General features: G+C 41.0%; 1 long non-coding RNA gene across 1 annotated transcript; it reads right to left on the bottom strand.

Moving 5' to 3' along the window:
- Positions 1–256: 256 nt before the first annotated feature.
- On the bottom strand, positions 257–4,178 carry LOC124249498 (uncharacterized). Its single transcript, XR_006891414.1, has 2 exons — positions 2,398–4,178; positions 257–1,478 (listed from the first exon to the last, which is right to left on the bottom strand). It is a non-coding gene; the product is annotated as an uncharacterized LOC124249498 (long non-coding RNA).
- Between the last annotated feature and the right edge of the window lie 1,101 nt (positions 4,179–5,279).

Genomic DNA, 5,279 nt, shown 5'->3' with positions numbered 1-5,279 from the left:
GATGCACATTTTCTACCTGATATTTCTGAAATATGAATATGGTTTATAACTGACATCCAAGGAAATGCCAGAAATATCCTTTTTAATAAAATATTGCTACTAATATAGTGGTTTGTTTTACAGTTAATAGCCTCTTGGCAGGCAGGAAATATGGTCATGGCATTGGAGAGAATGGAGTATCCATAGAAAACAGAGGTGGATTCAAGTTTAGAGGCAAAAAGCCACAGACTTACTGCCACAGAACTGTACACTTAAAAATTGTTAAAATGGTAAACTTTATGACATACCTATTTTAATAAAAATTTAATAAATAAAAAAAATTTTAAGGCACAGAATATGTAATCATTCCCCGGATTAACAAGTTAATATTATGCAAAAGAACCAGCATTGTGTAGGGCATATTAAAGATAAGCAAAGTCTTCCATAGAACCAACTGGATTCTCTGCCCTCCAAGCCTCTTCTTTGAGGAAGAGCATATGTATAGCCTAAAACACCTTTACAATTCACCACTCAATGCTCTATAGCAAGACATGGTCGTTCCCACATAGGTAGACCGGGACGAGAATGAATAGAAACCCATAGGAGATGATGGTGAACACTCATCTCTTAGTCCTACCGGTCAAAGGTTATCACCAGTTCACGTAGTTCAAAAGACCTAGAGAATGGTGGTGGAAACTATCGTGGATTCTTCACAGTCTCAAGTGCTTTGTGGATGGTTCTCTGGAGCAGAATCAGTCAGGGCAACAAATAACTCCTTCTAGAAAGCCAAGCTGCCCCATTCACTGAGCCCTGCTATTGTTTCCAAAAAGTGACCCAGGTCCTGGTAGTTCAGTATTCCACAGTTGGTGCTGCTGGGTCAGAAGGGGTCCAAAAAGGTGGCTAATCCCTCCACACCTCACTTGAGGTGTGGTACCATATGAAATGTTCAGGATTGGGCATTGCTTAGAAAACTTGGCACTCAAAGGGGCCAATGACCAAGCCAGTCTTTGTAAGAAGACATTTTATTGTTGAATGCATGTACAGCCTCCAGCCCTGAATCCTACTTTGTTCACAAAACATCAGGCAAGCACTGGCGTAGCTGGGGAGAAGGCTGAGGGACATCCACAGAGCAGCTCACCATATCCACTGTTTTACAGAGACTCGCCTCTGGAGTAGATGCTCCTTGAGCAGCACTCATGAGGGACACATTCTGAAGCCTAGTTCAAGAGTATCACCCACCCGACTCTTCCCAAACCTCCTTGCTGTCAGTCCTCAGGTCTTCTCTCCTTCCAGGCAAAATGGACCACAAGGTGGACTGTTCAAAGTGCTGTCCACTGGGAGGATCTCCCTTATCCTTCAACCGCAGGGCAGATGGCTTTGCTGGGACCTCAGTGGTCCATGTCCAACTGGTGTCAGCAGAGACATCTGTAAACCAGACTCAAGCTTCCTCCCCCTTTCCCGAACGAAGCAAATACTCCATGAAGCCACAGGTGTGGCTGCTACAAGCACAATGGAAAAAACAATGAAAGCAACTGAAATGTCTAGAAATGGGGGTTCGTTAAATAAAGTATGCTGTATAGAACAAAATAATATACATCTATTTTAAATGATGCTATGAATACTCAGTGAGACTTTTTTTTCACTGATGGGTATAGGAAAAATTTGGTTGCTACAATGTTTAGTGTGAAGATACACATTAGGAAACAATGATTATCACTGAGATATAAAATTATGAGGTGTTACTTTTCTTTTTTCCACTTATTTGCATATTTTAAATTGTATGCATGAGCATGTATTAGTTTTGTCATTTACTTTTAAAAGAAAAACCTTTTAGTAGACAAGAAACTGCCTACCTTCCCGACAACGTGTGTTTTGAGTATCACTGAAGGGTCATGCTAAGGTCACTGGAATGATTTAAATGCTATTGCTTGCTATAGAGCGTATAATAAGCAGGGGGAAAAAGTCATTTTCTGCAGAAGATTGCTTGTAGTTATTTTTGAAGAGATCTAAGGCATCCAAAAGGGACTTTCTCAATTTCTATGTAACAAATTCAGCTCTTAATAAAATGTTTAATTCTCATTAGCAGGTAAGTTTTTGATACAATAAAAGTATATCTTTATATGATAATCTCTTCTGCAATCAATATGTATGCTATATTTACATCTATTTTATTAAGATTTAGAAAATATGTTTACTTATTTGAATACTTTGTGTTTGCTTTTATAACATACTATTGACCACATCAATAGCTTATTTGTTTCAAATTTCAATTCTAACGTTGTTTCTATCGAGAAAACACAATCTACTCTGTATTGATCTACTTTATGATAGTGTCCAGGACATGCTACAGAGGAAACTATCTAAATAAGAATATGCAATGGACTCACCTTGGCCAGATCCCCCTGAAGATAGACTTACCTTTGTATTCTTGTGTAAGGGTATAATTTGCAGTTCTGTTATTATATCCATCCAACTCAGGCAGGCTTTCCAACAAGTTGTTAGGCCCACATGAATGCATTTACAAAATCATCTTTGTCATTTGGGCCAGAGATTGAAAGGAGCGTGGTGCAGATTCTAAAAATATTTTCTTCCAAAGTGTCGTTTTTGCGTTTGATCTACAGTCTTAATTATCCTTCACAACGTACATTCAGTTTCTTTTGGGAAGTGTTCTAGTTATTTATTTAAAGAGAATTGCAACATCACAAAGAATGACACGAAATTTAGTCAAGGTATTTGTTTTCCTTCACATCGTTAATGGTTATTTCTCTACCACCCACGAATACACACACTGCAACCAGAATAGGCATTTTTCACACCCTCCCATGTGACCACTCTCCTGCTAGGGGCCATACATTGATATACATTCCGCTTCCACACTTAGAAAGAGAAAAAAAGAAATGACTATCACTCAGATAAAATGGAACTTTGTAAGTGAAACTGTTTTAAAATAATTAGCTAGATCATTTCTTTCCTAGAATATGTAATATTCTATTTGACCCAGAATAAAGTGTGATGCCTATTTCTTATTTTTCCAGGAGTCTATCTCTGTTTCCATTTGTCCATATGGAATCATCCTGATTCTTCCCTCAGCATCCTCTACTTCATTCACATGCAGAACTCTCATTCATTATAGAGACTGACCTACTGGAAACTGGGAGGGTCTCCTGCCTCATAAAATCTGCCCCACTGGTCAGAAATTCATTTTGAGGAGTCTTAAGGGTTTTTTTCAGTCTTCAACAATCTCATGAAAAGAAGGGAGCAAATCTTGTTCCCTAAAAACTGCTAACATCCTGGAGGTGTGGGGACAGGCTGCAGTGCTGGGGGCAGCAGTCCAGGGAAGGAAGCAGAGGGAGAGGGAGAAGGAGTAGAAACCTTTTTGGAGGACAAATTTAATCTGACTTCAAATACAAAAGCATTGCTACAGGCTACTCAGTTTACTGCTGTTGAAGTCTTCTTTGTATTCATGTTCAAGGAAAATGATGACAAACAAAAATACCAGAGTTATAATCTACACCACACTAGCGTCAGAGCTAAGAAAAAAAGAGGAAAAGTTAAACACTCTGGTGGAGGGCAGGGGGCAGGAATGTGTTCTATTTTACTGAAGTATGGCCGGGGTGTTTTGTTTTGATTGTTCTCCACACTTCCTTCCCCAATTGCACCACATCCTTTACACTTAAAGCAGAAATTTCTGATCAAAATGTTGCAGCAACTAAAAGGCCAAAAGAAGGGTCTTGAAGGACAGCTGTCTCAACCATTGCACCATGAAGCAATCACCACCACCCTGTGACCATGGAGAGCCTCACGTTTGGGAAGAAGGCACCACCAAGGAAGAAGCAAAACTCCACCCTTCTTCCTGTAAGCCCAGTGCAAGGCGCTTCAAGGCTGGGCCTGGGCAGAGCTGAGAGGGAAGGACCTGATGATCTGTGCCTTTCCATCCTCTCCTTCACTGCTCCTTTGCTGGAATCCTTCCCAAAACCCACATCCGGCATCCACAGTCTATCAACAGCATCCCAGTCATCTGGTATATTCTTATTTTACCATGAGATGTTGAACACTAAAAAAAGGCTTCAAGACCTCCATATGAACTGCTGATGACATCATTTCAGACCTCTGGAGAAAGATATTTAAGACGGAAGACCCTCTAGAGAGGGTGACTTCAAAGTTGCCAGTGCTCTTGTCCCTCTACTGACCCTTACAAACCTGAGACCCTAAGTGGTTTAGTAATGAGGGCTCTTTCTCCGACTCAGGCTTCTCCAGAGAGCACCTTGAGCACAGTATCTCCTGTTTCAAGACCATCTGAGGACCATTCTACCTGTAGGAGTCTGCTAGGGCTGCCACTACAAAACGCCACAGACTGGGTGCTTAAACAACAGAAATTAGTTTTCTCACAGTTCTGGAGGCTGGAAGTCCAAGACCAAGGTATCAGTAGATTTGTTTGCTTCTGAGACCTCTCTCCTTCTTGCTATGTCCTCACATGGTTGTCCCTCTGTCCTAATCCCCTCTTCTTACAAGGACATCAGTCATATTGCATTAGGGTTCACTCATACCACCTCATTTTACCTTAATTACCTCTTTAAAGGCTCTGTCTCCAAATACAGTCACATTCTGAGGTACTGGGGGCTTAGGACTTTAACATATGAATTTTGGAGGGATGCAATTCAACCCATCACACTATCCTCCCATCGGAAAGGAATTTCAAAAGCCACAGAAGGGTAAAGCTGTTGTTCTTCAATTGTAGCTAGGAACATAAAACCTGGCTTTCTTTGAAGAGAAAAGGTCCTAGAATCTAAAGTGTGGAAGAGATGTTTCAAAAAGAAGAAACGTGGGGCCAGCCCAGTGGCATAGTGGTTAAGTTTGACATACTCCACTTTGGCGGCCCAGGTTCATGGGTTTGGATCCCAGACATGGACCTACACCAGTTGTAAGCCATGCCGTGGTGGTGACCCACATATAAAGTGGAGGAAGATTGGCACAGATGTTAACTCAGGGCTCATCTTCTTGAAGCAAAAAAAGAGGAAGATTGGCAACAGATGTTAGCTCAGGGCTAATCTTCCTCAGCAAAAAAAAAGAAGAAGAAGAAGAAGAAGAAAGCTATCAGAGATTTCTCTACTGAGTTTAGCTCAAGGAGAACATGAACAAAGGAAAAAAACATATTGACCATGAACCTACTGTGACACTACCCAAAGAAAGCTGAGAGGTCTCCTACATTGTCACCAGAAGGTGCAGGATGGGGGTTATCATTTAGTCGGATGCATTAGGGACTTTGGTCAGCAGGCCATGAGTGAAACAGGCTGGGATCA

The sequence above is a fragment of the Equus quagga genome, chromosome 13, assembly GCF_021613505.1.
Source record: "Equus quagga isolate Etosha38 chromosome 13, UCLA_HA_Equagga_1.0, whole genome shotgun sequence".
NCBI classification, from domain to species: domain Eukaryota; kingdom Metazoa; phylum Chordata; class Mammalia; order Perissodactyla; family Equidae; genus Equus; species Equus quagga.
Note: the sequence above shows the minus strand (reverse complement) of the source record. Positions and strands in the feature narration are given on the sequence as shown.